Source organism: Sinohyriopsis cumingii, chromosome 15 (genome assembly GCF_028554795.1).
Source record: "Sinohyriopsis cumingii isolate HCF-2022 chromosome 15, ASM2855479v2, whole genome shotgun sequence".
In the NCBI taxonomy this organism is placed as follows: Eukaryota; Metazoa; Mollusca; class Bivalvia; order Unionida; family Unionidae; genus Sinohyriopsis; species Sinohyriopsis cumingii.
Genome location: NC_142975.1, coordinates 108,622,521 through 108,640,100, shown reverse-complemented (window position 1 = coordinate 108,640,100; position 17,580 = coordinate 108,622,521). Strand labels below are relative to the sequence as shown.

The 17,580-nt window shown below is 37.3% G+C and overlaps 1 protein-coding gene across 3 annotated transcripts in view; it reads left to right on the top strand.

Moving 5' to 3' along the window:
- The first annotated feature begins 736 nt into the window (after positions 1-736).
- LOC149782448 (phospholipid scramblase 1-like) overlaps positions 737-17,580 on the top strand; it is a 76,517-nt gene continuing 59,673 nt past the window's right edge. The window contains exon 1 of one of the 3 annotated variants that reach the window (XM_089933864.1): positions 737-985. The gene's annotated coding sequence lies outside the window, so the exon portion shown is untranslated. Of the gene's footprint in view, positions 986-9,560; positions 9,649-17,580 lie in introns of those variants that run through there. The other 2 variants (XM_089933869.1, XM_089933868.1) reach the window with 2 other exon arrangements.

The window sequence follows — 17,580 nt, the reverse complement described above, 5'->3', positions numbered from 1 at the left end:
GTGACTGGGTGGGACATGATGCTGAGTGTCTGCAGCATGATGCCCCCAGTAGTAGCTAAACATTACTATAAAGTTACACACACACACACACACACACACACAGATATATTCGCATTTACGATGCCATAAAATGTATTTTTATATATTCGAACATACAGTGTTCTATATAACGTATTAAATTCGAATTTGTGACTGGCCTGTTATAAATAAATTAATATCGTAAAATAATATATGATAGGAAAATTAAAGTATATCACACAATCAATATATATATATATATATATATATATATATATATATATATATATATATATATATATATATATATATAGTACGGTAACGAATAAATAATTCAACGCCTCCTCATCTACATGTGGTTTTGATTAAACGATATCATACGTTAAACTCCATACGGCATAGTATTCTATGTTTATCCACAGAGGCATGTACGACAAACGTAACCGTGCATTCTTCCATTCAAGTATAAATTGCCTGAGTTTTTTTTGAGTACTTTGTATCAAAACTTAGTTCAGAATTTTAAGTTTAAAAATTTCATTATGATTGTTGCGTGCTTTCAATCAAAGATAGTTATTCAAAGTTTTTCTTCTGCTGTATGCTTTCTCACTTTATTCGATATATATATATATATATATATATATATATATATATATATATATATATATATATATATATATATATATGGTCACGTTCACTATAGGAGTGGTTACCTCCCTTGGTAATGTCTGCCAGGTATTCAAGAACACATTGGGTATCGAGCCTGACACGAGAGAAGTAGGCCACTTGGCAGATAAATCATTATGTTTCTATATATGTAAATGTGTGGGTAGTATTGCTTATTTGTGACAGGAATATAAGCTAGAGTCTATTTCGTCGTGTTTTACTTGGACACGGCCGACAGCATTGAATTTGATGCGCAAAACACCTGCTACGTGTTAATCGTCGTGCGTTATCTTCTTGGGGAGCGGTAAGTCTGATATCGGTATTATATGAGCACACCTTCTATGGCTGTGTTATGACCTATTTATACTTTACCACAGGCCTTTGAAAGGACGTGACTGTTGTCAGAAAATGTCGCAGTGACTGATATATATATATATGTGTGTGTGTGTGTGTGTATTTTTATGTATTTCCTCAAATATTTTATTACAACTTTAATAGAGATTTCAAGAGGCCTTTGTTCCAGTTTCCTCTAACCTTTATGTTCATAAATGTCAAAATATCTGAAATGAGGTGCAGCACGTAAAAAGGACCTTACTAGAACTCTTTTGCGCTCTCTCTCTCTCTTATATATTGCTGACTGCATATGCGGTTGTACGATATATAACAAGTTGTTGATACGCCTCTTTTTAAATATTTATCTGACATGATGACACCTGTCAGATATGACTTATCCGTGACGTACACTGACTATTCCATAACTATAGGGAAATGGATATTGGTAAATAATTTGCAAGTTGTCAGCCCTGGTATATAATTGTTTGAACAGACACACTTTTTTCGTTTTGAAAATCATTTCAAACCACGATGACTTTCTGCAGGCAGCCAACATAAATATGCGTACTCTTCCCAAAATCCAGACTCTCCCAAAATAACCCATCTCCTGCTGCTTTTGGCTCCTCTTGACCACGTTGAAGTACCGGTCGTCACACACACACATACATATATACATACATACGCACGCACACACACACATATATATATATAAGGGATTAACAATTTTAAAGTCAGTTTGCCCCGGGCAAGCTGATTGGTTAATTGAACTTGCCCTTGTAAAAACTGAGCTTGCTCCAGAAATGTCAGATTCTAAACAGCAAGAGGTGTGTGTGTGTGTGTGTGTGTGTGTGTGTGTGTGTGTGAGAGAGAGAGAGAGAGAGAGAGAGAGATTTTTTAAAATAACAGATCTGTATTACTTTTTTTATGATATTGTCATAGATTGCATTATTCTTTATCTATTCAATTTAAGTTCAAATGATCATGCAGATTTAATCATGCATTCAGGAGGAAAACAATGTACAAATATGTCCATCACTGAAAAAGTCACAAACTTTTCAATGATTTTACTGTATACGTTCTTCTGGGGTGTGTTATCACCACTCATGTCTGGGGTGTGTTATGACCACTAGTGTCTGGCGGGTGTTATGACCACTCATGTCTGCCTCCGCTTCCAAATATCATCTAGCCATCTTGAAATCACCGACATGCCAACAATATTTGATAAGCCGACTTTTGAGATTCAGAACACTTATTGTTATACCTTTAATGGTTTGCCAAGCAGTATTTACTGACCAGTCTCTTGTTTATACCTATAATGGTTTTGCCAAGCAGTATTTACTGACCAGTCTCTTGTTTATACCTATAATGGTTTTGCCAAGCAGTATTTACTGACCAGTCTCTTGTTTATACCTGTAATGGTTTGCCAAGCAGTATTTACTGACCAGTCTCTTGTTTATACCTTTAAAGGTTTGCCAAGCAGTATTTACTGACCAGTCTCTTGTTTATACCTTGAATGGTTTGCCAAGCAGTATTTACTGACCAGTCTCTTGTTTATACCTTGAATGGTTTGCCAAGCAGTATTTACAGGCCAGTCTCTTGTTTATACCTTTAATGGTTTGTCAAGCAGTATTTACTGACCAGTCTCTTGTTTATACCTTGAATGGTTTGCCAAGCAGTATTTACTGACCAGTCTCTTGTTTATACCTTTAAAGGTTTGCCAAGCAGTATTTACTGGCCAGTCTCTTGTTTATACCTTGAATGGTTTGCCAAGCAGTATTTACTGACCAGTCTCTTGTTTATACCTTGAATGGTTTGCCAAGCAGTATTTACAGGCCAGTCTCTTGTTTATACCTTGAATGGTTTGTCAAGCAGTATTTACTGACCAGTCTCTTGTTTATACCTTGAATGGTTTGCCAAGCAGTATTTACTGGCCAGTCTCTTGTTTATACCTTGAATGGTTTGCCAAGCAGTATTTACAGGCCAGTCTCTTGTTTATACCTTTAATGGTTTGTCAAGCAGTATTTACTGACCAGTCTCTTGTTTATACCTTGAATGGTTTGCCAAGCAGTATTTACTGACCAGTCTCTTGTTTATACCTTGAATGGTTTGCCAAGCAGTATTTACAGGCCAGTCTCTTGTTTATACCTTTAATGGTTTGTCAAGCAGTATTTACTGACCAGTCTCTTGTTTATACCTTGAATGGTTTGCCAAGCAGTATTTACTGGCCAGTCTCTTGTTTATACCTTGAATGGTTTGCCAAGCAGTATTTACTGACCAGTCTCTTGTTTATACCTTTAAAGGTTTGCCAAGCAGTATTTACTGGCCAGTCTCTTGTTTATACCTTGAATGGTTTGCCAAGCAGTATTTACTGACCAGTCTCTTGTTTATACCTTTAATGGTTTGCCAAGCAGTATTTACAGGCCAGTCTCTTGTTTATACCTTGAATGGTTTGTCAAGCAGTATTTACTGACCAGTCTCTTGTTTATACCTTGAATGGTTTGCCAAGCAGTATTTACTGGCCAGTCTCTTGTTTATACCTTGAATGGTTTGCCAAGCAGTATTTACTGACCAGTCTCTTTTTTATACCTTGAATGGTTTGCCAAGCAGTATTTACTGACCAGTCTCTTGTTTATACCTTTAATGGTTTGCTAAGCAGTATTTACTGACCAGTCTCTGATTAATTATCATATAAACAATAGATCATAAACATGGCAGAGTTACCTGTATATTGCATCTAATGAATCCGATACTCCTTCTTGAGAAGTAAGTCTCTTGTTTTATCATCGGCAATGGCACGTACAAAGCAAACTTGAGAAAGCTATTAGCAACCAAGGCTGTTCGTAAGAGCGCATAGCAACTTTATTTCAAGAGAGAAGCAAGGAATCAATGGAACATTATACGAAAGTATACAAATATACAAAGAAGAATTACAAATTTATAGAAAGAAGAAACATAGAGGATGAATTCTACTCACGAACAAGAAAGCGAGAAAAAATGGCGGCTGCCTACAATACGATATAGAACTTGGAAAAAATACTTTAAAACAAGGAGAATAGAGACAGAAGAAGGGTTATTCCTTAAATGCCCTGAAAACTAGAAACCCGGACATACTACAACAAATATACTCTAGTAACAGGAAAGGATATGAGGGATACATAATAAGACCCAGGGAAAATTTGCCGGTCCTACCGCATGGAGAATTAAACAACTCGGGAGAGATGGTAGTAGTAAAATAAACCCACAACACCACTCCTAAAAAAAGAGAAGCAGATAGGGGAATTCCATCTATCCGACATTCCCATGGAGATACCACTAGAAGACACAGTTGTCCGTTTCGAAATAAATTTGGCGTAAAAGTGAAAAAATCAAGATTGGCGACCGTCCCAGGATTCTCAATATAAAACGGGATTAGAATACTGGAAATTGAAAAGACTAAACTTAGGGGAATTAAAAGGGCTTTCTATCTACATGGATTCTTGACAAAAGCTTGGTACAAGGGACGCATACACCGCAGAAAGTGTAATAGATGCGGAGAAACGGGGCATACTCTCCATAAATGCCCCCAAAATCCAGCTGAGATCCAAACAGGGAGAAAGGAAAATGAATAAATCTACACCGCAACGGTGGAACCTTTCCCAACTATTAGGCAACACGAACAACAACAAGAACCACCAGGACAAAACAACAACAACGACATCAACAAGAAAGTCATAAACAAGAGAAAGTAAAACAGAAACAGCAGTACCATGAGCAAAACAAACTTCAACAGCAGCAAGAGAACCAGAAACAAGAGATGGAGCGACAAAAATACAAAAATACACAAGAACATCAAACCTCAAAACATCAACAAGGAGAACAACAAAACCAACTAGAACTAAAGCAAGTTCAGCAGCAACAACAAAAGAAATTACAGAAACAAGTAACAGGAATACATAAATCAAAAGCAGACGAAATCCAAGTGAAACAAAGGATGGGAGAAAAAACAAAGAAGCAAGCACAGCCGATAATTAAGAAGGGAAACACACAACAAGGAAAACAGAAACAGATAGAACAAAAACTAGGCCAAAAAAGGAACAAGGAGAAAAAAAGCAACAAAACGGCAACTAGAACTGCAACAGTACAATCAGATCTAACAGAGGAACATATAGAAATGCACCTGGAAGACTATGATGAATGCCTAGAAAATCAGCCAACTACAATGACAACACCAAAAGAGATAGTAACAACAGAACCCAAGCAAACAACCTCGATAGAAGAAGAAAAAAAAGCCCCACAGAGATAGACGTAGAAGAAAGGCAATTAAGGGACAAAAAAGAGAAAGGAGACAAAATTGTGTGAGACATACCTTCTTGAATAGTATTTTAAAATAAAATATACATGTGTGTGTGTGTGTATATATATATATATATATATATATATATATATATATATATATATATATATATATAAAAGCAAAGAAGTATTAAATTCATACAAAGATGAAACATACACATAAATAAAATAAGACATTAGCCAAAATAAATAGCATACACCAACAGCAAGTAGGGCTGTAGGGCCTCTCTGAATGGTCTGAAAAAATCAACCAGAGAGAGTACCCACCCCCCCAAAAAAAATAATAATAATAAACATGGCACGTGGGTAATACATTTTCGGTTTATCGATTATGCTTTGACTGAAATCTTGGTGGTTAATCCTCAGTGACGGGTACTTTTATTGCCAAACATACTTGTCAATGAAATCTCACAAGTTATATTATTAACAATTAATGCATCACTTACCTATAGACCGCGAAATGCATCAAACAAATCGTTATACTCGGCCAGCTAATTGCTCGAGGCTGGGTATGTTACGTGAACAAATAGTACGCTTAAAATGTAATTGAGAAGTTCGAATGACAATAATGATTCTTTATTTGTCAAAACTAGCTTCAGTTAGTAACGAAACACTAACAATCCCCAATCCATATTTTGGAACGTGCACATGGGCAAGGTACTTGGAAACTTGAGCCGAATTTAAGCTTGTCCCGGGAGTAGGCCAAGTTGATATGTTACACACACACACACACACATCTATCCATATATATATATATATATATATATATATATATATATATATATATATATATATATATATATATAACAGGGAGATTGGAGGCTGTTTTTATATCAATATTTACAAGTATCATTTTTGTAATATAAAACCAGTTTGATGAAATGGCTTCATTGGCTTTTCAAAAGTCATTGCTGACAATCGATATCATCCGGGATCTCGTCAGTGTTAGGCTGTATACAAAATTTGTTAGAAATCGAAAGGCTGAATATACGGTAGTAATTTTAATTTTTAGTATTCTCGTATAGTACAAGTCACATGGGTCATGTACGCGCATTTAACCATTTTAAAATTAAATATACATTGTTCTTTTAAAATTTAACACTATTTTCTTTCACCAAAGTCTATTCAATCCTGATTATTGAATGCTCTGCACCTTAACTGTCACCAATAAACTTCCATAAGAATATTATATATCGCTACGGACTTTGACAAGGATGGCCATGTACTAAACTTCCTCAATATAAGAGCGCGTAGTGTGGAATTGTCACGATTGAGGGTAGTACGAATTTGTTTGTTAATATGCATAGCTTTCATTGTGACATTACAGAGCGCGACATTCAGTCTGGATCACAAATATGATTGCTCAAGTTATCTCCGTATTAGTAAAATATTGGGCCTCTTTAGTAGCTTTCTCTTAATTATTTGTTCTTTTATATGTTCTCTTGTACAAAATGGTTATACCAGTGGCGTCGCTAGGGGGGTGCGGGGGGTGCGGACCGCACCAGGTAACACCATCTCAGAGGGGTGACACCAAAATGAAAAATTGCAAATTGTACAGAGCACACACTGCTCGGTCTAGTCTGGAGGGGTGACACTGTGAGTTTACCGCACTGGGTGACACCAACCCTAGCGAGGCCGCTGGGTTATACAAAAAAAAAAAAAAAATGACTGAGCAATTCTACTATTATGCTTTCACCGCTCCGGTGACCTAGTGGTTACAGCGTCCGCCTCGGATGTGGGAGGTCGTGGGTTCGATCCCCGGCCGAGTCATACCAGAGACTTAAAAAATGGTACTAACAGCTGCCTCGCTTGGCGTTCAGCATTAAGAGGTTAGTGTTAGGACTGGTCGGCCTGGTGTCAGGATAATGTGACTGGGTGGGACATCATGCTACATGTCTGCGGCATGATGCCCCAGTGTTAGACATCACTATAAACTGACACATTGCAGACATCGTAGCGATATGACTGAAAAATGGTTAAAGCTACGTTAAAAATCAAAATCACATCACATCCCTATAATTTTTACAATTTCCGTAGAAGGAATTCCTAAGGTAGGCAAATTAATGCATCGAACAGGACCATCAAAATAACTATCATATTTAACTTGGTCTAGGGAGACACGTTAGTCTTCAAATAGCCGAATTAGAGCATAAAGGTAAGTGTGTAGGATATCATCAAAATAGGTGGTAATTCGACTGCGTACAGCTCTTTAAAAGAATTTTGATACAGTTGTTAGAATACAGGCGAGATATCGTTTATCAAGTGGGTAATTTTTAGCCCTCCTGGCCATAAGCCAGGGGAACTTATGGGATCGTCTTCGTGTATGTCCGTTTATCGTCTGTCGTCCATCCGTCCGTTAGCACAAGTCTGTTATCGCTACTCCTCTTAAACTACATGTAGAATTAACATGACACTTCACACATATATTGATCCCCTGGTCTGCTTGGTCCTAGAGAAAATGGTGCTGCTCGGACATGCAACATGGCCACCATGGTAGCCATATTGGAACTCTTGTTACCTTTACCTCCACTAAATAGAGGGTCATATCGACACGGAGTTCTCACCCAAAGACGTTTTATAACGTGCAGTTAATGCGAATAAAAATAATGCCGAATTGACATCCAATGCGGCCACTACTGTAGCCCAAAAGAAGTTCTTTTTGCCGCTACTCGTCCTAAATGAATGATCATATCAATATGTGGCAGGGGCGCCAGCATAATTATTTTGTTGTTTTGTTGGGTTGTTTTGTTTTGTTATTTTAGAGGGGGAGGCGGGGCAGACATATTATGGTCAGCTATTAAGTTTTACGGATGTAGGCCAAGCCATGCTTAGAGGTGAAGTCGGCAAGGGGTGGGGTGGGAAGCAACTGCCAACCCCTTGCCCCTATGTGTGGGCGCCCATGACACTGGTTTTGCACTGAACGAATACTTATGATGGGTATTTTTGTCAACAGGAAGTTTTCACTACTAGACTTCATATGATGTCTAGTTGCTCCTAGATGACAATGGTGATGATCTGACGTGAATCCGGCCGACAAAGCAACCATATTGTACATCTTGTTATCACTATTCGTCTTGAATGAAAGGTCTTACTGAGCAGTGTTTTCACCAGAAGACGTCATATGTTGTAGTGTTGGTCATAAGTTAAAATGGTGCTGATGTGACGCACAATATGTGGCCATCTTGAAAATATTGTTATCGCTACTGCCGAATGGACGGTCATATCAACATGGAATTTTAACTGAAAGACGTATAAAAATATCCAGCTGGTCCTAACTAAAAATGGTGCCTGTCTGACATTCAGTATGGCCACCAATTTTTATCAAGGCTATAGTGAGTGAGTTTGCTTATTGAACCAATTACTGACTGACGTCCGAGTTTTAATAATTTAGGTGGGAAATAAATAATCAATCGTAGTTACGTTTTATTTTATTTTTTTTTTATTTTCTGTGTGGTCTTCAATTTTTTTCTCTCACTCTATTTCTTACGACTAGCACATATAGGATAGTGATACTAATACAGATGGATGGGTAATGTAGATTTTATAGATCAGGGTAAAGTACAGACTGTTACTCATGTTGGAACATTGATTACCTGTGTAAGGTTCTGCAGTTGCGTCATATGAAACTAAGGGATATTAATAGCGCCGATAAATCAGTATTAAAGACTCCAGTGAAAATTACTCAGTTGTTAAAATCGCTTTCAGATTCATCAGTCCATGACGAGTGTGTGTGTGAGAGCGAGAGCGAGAGAGAGCTCAGTTCTTCTCTTGTAGGTTACGTTGTTTGAAACGTTCATTGCTATCCCCCTCCCATTCCTTTCGAGTTCTGTCGTCTTTCCAATGAAAAGTTGTTAATATAAATAGTACAGTCAAATATATTTTACAGCCAAGAAACGTTTCACGGTGTACAGTTATTGTAAGGTTGGATACATTTTGGATTGTAAATCTTAGTAAACTGTTTCCTTCATTGATGTCTAGGGGTTGCATGCCTTTCTATTTTAGGACAAAAGGTGTACACGGTATTTTTTTTTTTTCAATCGCTATAGAATGGGGAAATTTGAAATATTTTTGTTTTGAAAGCTAGGTGAAGAGACACTAAAACCTTGGCACGTACAATAAGAATTCATAATTTAGACGGTAAGACGCTGAGAATACATATCACCAGGAACACGATACCTATCTTCGACTGAAGTACATGTTTTCATCATTATACCCAGACTGTATTATCATTGTACCGGACAGAGGTATATTATCATTGTACGCAGACTGTGGTACATGTATTCGTATTCTATCCTGACTGAGGTAAATGTATTATCATTGTGCCCATATTAAGCTACGTGCATTATCATTGTACCCAGATTGTTGTATATGTATTATCATTGTACCAAGACTAATGTATATGTATTATCATTGTACCCAGCCTGAGGGACATGTATTATCACTGAACCCGGACTGAGGTATATATATTTTCATTGTACCCAGACTGAGGTATATGTATTGTCATTGTAGTCACACCGAGGTATACGTATCATTGTACCCAAACTGAGTTATACGTATCATTGTACCCAAACTGAGATACATGTATTATCATTTTACCCAGGATGATGTGCTCAATTTTATATGCGGTAGTTTATAAATTATTTTATGACGCTGGAGCATCCTCTTTTATTATTTTTTTTTATTTTTATTTTTTACATACGGGTGAAAAGTACACACTCGGGTCTAGTACACTGACCCTACCTCCCCCCCCCCCCCATAATGTACACGACAAGAATTGTAGCGCAAGTTCTTGTCATACACTGCGTTATATGTCTCTCATACTCTGTCTGCCTTTGTTTTGTTAAATAGTTTTAATTATATTTATTAAGTATAAATCTCTCATAATATTATTGTGTTAATCTGAATCATATAATTATCGTTAAATTACTAGTTACTGAACGTTTATTAACCATTGTCCGCATATATACTGACTATAGTGGATTATGGTAGATTGTAATGGACCGAGGCATATATACTGGTAGATTGCAGTATTTTCATAGATTATGGTAGATTGTAGTGGACTGTGGTAGACTATCGTAGATTGTGGTAATTATTTTCGGCCATGTATCAGATAAATTGATCTAACGTTCTACTTTAGAAATCTGATATGAATACACTGGTCAACAGTGAAATCATTACTGACTTGAAAAGGCCCTAATCTGTAGTATTTTGGTGTGCCGAACACGAATATAACCGTGAAAAATTTGTATTGGCTCTCGTTTTGAAGATATTCATATACCTCATTTTCTATGTTTCACTGTGTAAATTTCTCCAGTAGGACTGCAGCAACATCCGGAATAATGATGTAACATTGCATAATACTATCATGCTCACATCATCCACAGTTGATTGCATCATTTTCTGATGCAATGCAATACTAATGCCATGCGGCTGCTGAAGTAAGTTGACGTCAGCAGTGTACTATACATGTGTAGGCCTATTATACTAATGCCAGGCGGCTGCTGAAGCTGACGTAAGCAGTGTACTATATAAAGCCCAATCAGATAGGTTCAGCATTTAAAATATTTTAGACGTTGTGCGAGACAGTTCAAGCTACTGTTACATAAAACTTATTATTTTATCCATTTACGTACAATAAAGAACAGTAATGCCTCGAAAGTGTGTTAATACCGCGGACAATTTTTGCTATATTTGTGGGGAAGTGACATTTGCCAACCAGAAGAAAAGTATCAATTCTCAAGTGAAGAAGGCATATCATCTTTACTTCGGATGCAAGGTTGGTGACCAAGACAAGCCTTGGGCTCCGCATATATGCTGTGCTACATGTACAACACAGCTTTCACAGTGGTTGAATTGCAAAAGGTCATCAATGCCGTTTGCAGTCCCAATGGTGTGGAGAGAGCCAAGCAACCACCTAAATGACTGTTACTTCTGCTTGGTTCCTCCTCTTTCCGGCGGAATAACGAAGCGAAAGAAGTCGAGAATAGTCTACCCAAACATTCCGTCTGCATTGAGACCAGTTCCACATGGTGAGGGACTTCCTATTCCAGAACCTCCAGCAGAATATTCTCTTGATTCATCTGACGAAGACAAAGGTGAGTCGACCTGTTCTTCTCCTGGTCCATCAGCATGCAGTGATCCAGATTTTCACTGTGGTGCATCATCAACCCCACACAGAATAACACAGGAAGAACTAAATGACCTGATTCGTGATTTGGACTTATCAAAGAACAAGGCAGAATTGCTAGGATCAAGACTCCAACAATGGAATCTTCTAGAAGAAGATGTCACAATTACTGCATATCGAAAGCGCCACCAGCAATTGGAGCCTTTCTTCAGAAAGGAAAGTAATCTGATATTCTGTTCCGATATTGAGGGCCTCATGAATGCTTTAAAAATCACTCATGACCCACAAGAATGGAGACTATTTGTGGACTCTTCGAAACTGAGTCTCAAGGCTGTGCTTTTGCACAATGGAAACATTCTTCCATCTATTCCAGTAGCGTATGCTGTCCACATGAAAGAGACATACGATAACTTAAGGCAGCTACTGAATTCCATTGAGTATAACAAGTACAGCTGGCACCTCTGTGGTGATTTGAAGGTAGTTGCCCTTTTAATGGGACTGCAGCAAGGATATACAAAATACATGTGTTTCTTATGCGAGTGGGATAGCCGAGCAAGGGAAATGCACTACATGAGGAAGGAATGGACTCACAGGCAGAATGTAGCCATTGGAGAGAAGAATATCCAACACCCAGCTCTGGTTGAGGCTCAGAAAATCTTGCTACCACCCCTTCACATCAAACTAGGTTTGATGAAGAACTTCGTGAAAGCCATTGACCGGACTTTGCCAGCATTCCGATACCTGCATGAAAAATTCCCTCGACTCAGCGAAGCAAAGATTAAAGAGGGAGTTTTTGTGGGTCCTCAGATTCGAGAGCTTTTCAAAGATGACCGGTTCAACAACTTGCTGGAAGGTGACGCGAAACAAGCATGGAATGCTTTTCGCCTAGTTTCTACAAACTTCCTCGGAAATGTTAGGGCAGAAAACTATAAGGAACTAGTAGAAGACATGTTGATGAAGTATAAGAAACTTGGCTGCAATATGTCTCTAAAGATTCACTTCCTTCATTCCCATTTGGATTTCTTTCCTAGCAACTGTGGTATTGTTAGTGATGAACACGGCGAACGTTTTCATCAAGATATCGCAACAATGGAACAAAGATACCAGGGAAAATGGTCCACTACAATGCTGGCTGACTACTGCTGGACACTCCTCAGAGATGCTCCCGAACAGCTGTACAAGAGACAGGCGAAGAAATCTAAGATGTAGTCAATGACTTGATTTTTTATAGGTAGGCTATTACAGTTGACCTTTTACTATTGGAATGCATTTCGTTATGTAAACATTAATTTCTTGCAGATTACAAAAAAACTAGAGCCAATTTTGCAATTTGACTGTCATATTCGTGTTCAGCACATAAAAATTGATAAGAATTGACTAATTTTATTTCAGTAACATGACTTTTGTAAAAATTTGTTGTCCAGTGATATCAGAGTCTCTGCGCAAATACGTCAACCACGTTAGAGAGTTGGCGCAAAACATTATTGTTCAAATCGTCATTATTAATGTTAACAGCTGAATTACGGTTGATTCTTCAAGGAACACTACACTATACGTGTTTGGCATTTTTTCGGGTGTACTATTTGTGTGACGTTTCTTATTTTTCCTGCGTTACATTTTTTAGGCTAGGTCCTTTTTAAAGTATAACATTACCTTTATTTATTTAGTCATGCTTCTCTCTGTGTAAGGTCACAGCCAGATATATCGCTGATTCTAAATATGGAACACGTTTACGGGATAGCATTCCGCTGGGAGGGCGCCCCTGACGTATTCTTCCTCTTAATTGGGGAAAACTACCTTGGTGCATGCTCTTCCCCCGAATTCAATTCTTTTATGCATCGCCTGTTTCAACTGGGGATCATTATTTTACAAAACAGTTAGAAAGGGCCTAAAATAGGAAGAAATGTCCCAATGAATTAGTTCCGTTAGATCGGAGAAAACAAAAGGTTAGTTGTTTTTTATATTCCCGACGTTTTTGTACTGTTTGTCCATTTCATACGACAGGAGTTTTCTGGAACTCTTTCGCAAGCCTGTTCACTTCGCGTGGCGCCGTGTAACTTAGCCCTACGATGTCTGTACTCCGTTCTTCTAGCTCGTAGGTTCCATGATATTACCTGTAAAACTGAATACAAATCGTATTAATTAATGTATTAGAAGGGTGGGTTTCCCCTATAAATTTGTGCCTTAGTATTTGTTAAGTTTCTCACCCTGGGGTCTCGGTGCAAATACAGGGGATCTAGCCCGCGTACAGGCTTGTACACGTCTCTAAGCGGGCGGTAAACCAGATCCCCTCCTCCCAGGTGTTTTTACTATTTTTTATCATAATTATTTCCCCGCAGGTAATCATTGTTTTTGTGATGTAGTCAGTTATTTTCAAGGTTAAATAGTTGTCGAATTTTCTTTGTTATATCCTCTCTTACCCATTCATATATTTTATGTTTATCTCAGTTCCATAATTCTTCATCTCTAAATTTCAACAGCAAATATATATATATATATATATATATATATATATATATATATATATATATATATATATATATATATATATATATATATATATATATATATATATATATATATATATATATATATATATATATATATATATATATGTATATAGTGCTTCCCAAGCTGTTTTTTGTATCATTTTCATCCAGTTAATTATGTGTGAACATTTCAGTCATATGGGGCTTGGTAATCCCAGTTCCCCCCCTCCCTTTTTTTTGTTCTTTATATTGTTTCCTTTGTGATATGGTGAGCTTGTTATTCCATATAAAGTTGATTATTTTTGCATCTAGTTTATTTAGTTTCTTGTTTTCCATGTTTATAAATTTTAGTGTATAGTGTATATTCGAATATAGATATGTTTTGGCCACTTGGGCCGCTTCATTATGCAGAGTGGCGTTAGAGCCCAGATGTTTACATTGTCTCTGGTCTTCTTGATTAGATGTTTATAGTTTTATATTTCTTCGTTTTTCCCAGAGAAAATTCCCAACGGTTTCACTCTATCTCGCAGAAGGTGCTGTGGTAGTCCCGGTGGTTTTCATGCCAGTTGCCTATTATTAGAATTTCAGTTTTGTCATGGTTTATTTGTAATCCGGACGATTTTCCAAAACATTTTCAGATTCTTTCTCTAGATTCTGAAAGGATTTTGCGTCCTTTATAAAGGTGGTACAATCGTCAGCATGTTGGAGCATTTTGAATTCCTTTCTAAAATTTGGAATTTGGATACCTTTTTTTTTTTGGGTTGTTTTGTATCTTAGGACTAAGAATTTCAATTGCTATTACGTATTATAGCATTGATAGTGGGCATCTTTGCCACACTGATCTCTGTATGTCAAATTATGTTGTGCTCTTTCCATTTACCTGTACTTTCGAGGTTATTCCAGTGTACAGGATTTCAGTCCATTTTCGGAAGTTATCTTCGAATCCAAATTTCTCTAATACTTTCTGTATGTAGTTGTGTTCCAATCTATCAAAAGCTTTTTTTTTTTTTTTTTTGCTTGGTCGAAAAGTACCGTAGCACCTTTCTTTCCTGTTTCATTTATGCAGTCTACTATTATTTTTATATTTAAGATGTTGCTCTGTATGCCTCTCCCTTTTCACCCGCAGGCCTGGTTTATATTTATTATTTTGCCGAGTCCACTCTTCACTCGGTTTGTTAGGATTCTGCTTAAGATTTTATAGTCCGTGGAGGAAGTGTTGTTTGGGTTGTTTTATTTCCATCCTCTATCTCCTGTGAGATTAATTCTCCACTCTGAGAGGAGCTTTGTGGAGATGGTGTATGTTTTCGTTTGTTATGGGCCGGTGTTGATGTTAGTGGTTGTATTCCAATAAGATTCACCGATCCTTCCTTTGTCTGAATCTTTTCATCATCGTTTTCTAATGAGATGTCTTCTTCTCCTAGGTGTAGGTGGTAGAAAGGGTTACATGCTTGTATATCACCCTCTATGTCGCTTATTACGGGCTTTCCATTTTTCTTTGGCGTGACAAAGTCTTCCCATTCAGGATCTTTGCCACCCTAAATCCCCGTCAAGTTAATGCTTTGTACTTGTGTACTGTATATTCCTGTCGTGTCCATATTTGTTTTTGTCATAGAGGGACAGGCTTGGTTTGGAGTGGGGCAGGGTTATCTTTGCTAACCCCCCGGTTGGTGTTTGTTTTCCCCTTGTTGGTCTCTATTCATCCCTTCCTCGGTTTCTATGTGTTTTGCCGCCACCGCGTCCGCATAGGTGCGCGGTGCTGCTGAATTTTTGCAATCCTTGGGTACGTGTCCTGTCATTTTGCATCTAGGGCAGGCAGTTCCTGTTCACATTCCTTTTTACCAGGATTTCAACAGAAATCCCAGTAATAAGAAGAAGGTTGGAATTTTTTCCGAATCTTCCTTGGCGATGGTTACTATACTAACTCCAGATTTTGCTGTCTTGTACCCCCAAACAGTAACCATCCTTTGCCATTTAACATTTATGTTAAATTTCTTTTCTGTCTTTTCTGATAAAGTGCCGCTGTCTACTTCCAGAGGGAGTCCTGAGATAATAGACATCTCTTGTTTTGAGCTCTATCACTTTTGTAATGGGTGGTGCGTTTGAAACCGACGCCTTTAGACCTCTAACTTCTATCTCCGTAGATTCTAAGAGAGGTGTGTTATATTCTCTAGGGTAAATTATGTATTTATTTCTACCCCCATTTTGAATTCCCTCAACCTTGTCTACGTTCACACCCTTCACTTTTAGAGCTGTTATTATTTCTGATTGCCTAGGGCAGTCATTGACTATACCAAAATCCAGTTGTTGGCATCCTTTAGGGTGTGAGCTATTAGCATGTTTTGTCCATCTCCATTTTCAACTTTGACCTCAAAGTATTGCTGCAGTTTTGCACCCTATTAGGGTCGTTTTTGTGCAATCTCATCTATTTCTCTTTGAGAAGGGATTATCTTAAGTAGTGAGTAGTGTTTACAACTGTCGCTACTTTATTTTGTCCTATTTTTCATTAGTCATGTTTACAATAAAACTTCCTAAACACTGTGTTTGTGCCTTTTTCATTGTGTAAAGAAATAAATTGCTATCTGTATCGCAAATGCAGCAATAAAAGAGTGGAAATTGATATCAACAAAAATGGCGGGGGAAAAATTATGTCAGTAATAGAAATAAATTGCGGAGCTAGATGCGTGCAATGCAAAAGCAGTCCACACTGTAAGGTGTAGAAATATGTGCATGTAGTTACCTATATCCCGTGGCCGTACGTGCCGTTTGTTTCGTTCGTGCAATGGCTGGTCACTATTTCACAGACTTACTTCTCAAGAATGAGCGTGAGAATCACGGGTTTGTATTCCCATTTTTTTTTATTTTTTATTTTTTATTTTTTTTTGGGGGGGGGTACTTTCTCTGGTTGATCTTTTCAGACCATTCAGGGAGGCTCCCCAGCTCTAATATTATGATTGCCTAAGTTGTGCTATATTATTTTTTGATTGATATTTTTTAAAAATATATATATATATATATATATATATATATATATATATATATATATATATATATATATATAATCTTTCATTTGTATGTATGATTATTTTGTCATTGTGTGTCTTTTTTAATTGTAAAGATTCATTATAGTCTAGTAGGTAATTTTCCATCATCGTCTCCTCTCTTTTGTCTTCTTTTTTCTCTCCTTCTAATTCTGGCTCTTTCTCGTTCTAATTCTCGCTCTTTTTCTAAAGTCAGATATTTCAGTGATAATTCTGTTTTTTGTGTGTGTCCCTGTTGTTATTGTCCCTGTTGTTTTTGCCCCTGTTGTTATTTGCCACATTGTTTTTGTCACTGTTGTTTTTTTTCTGTTGTTTTTGTCCCTGTTGTTTTTCTCCCTGTTGTCTTGGGTACTTGTTCCTGCTGAATTTGTTTTCCTTGTTGTTTATTCTATTGCATTATTGTTTGTTTCTGACTAGTTTTTGCCTTTGTTGTTTCTCTATTCGTTGTTGCTATTTTTGGTTCTATTTGTGACGATTCTATTGTTTTGGACCCTGCTGTTGATGATGTTTGTGATAATTATTCTTGCTTATTTTGGTTTCCCTGTTGTTTGTTCTATTGCTTTTTTGTTTGTTTCTGGTT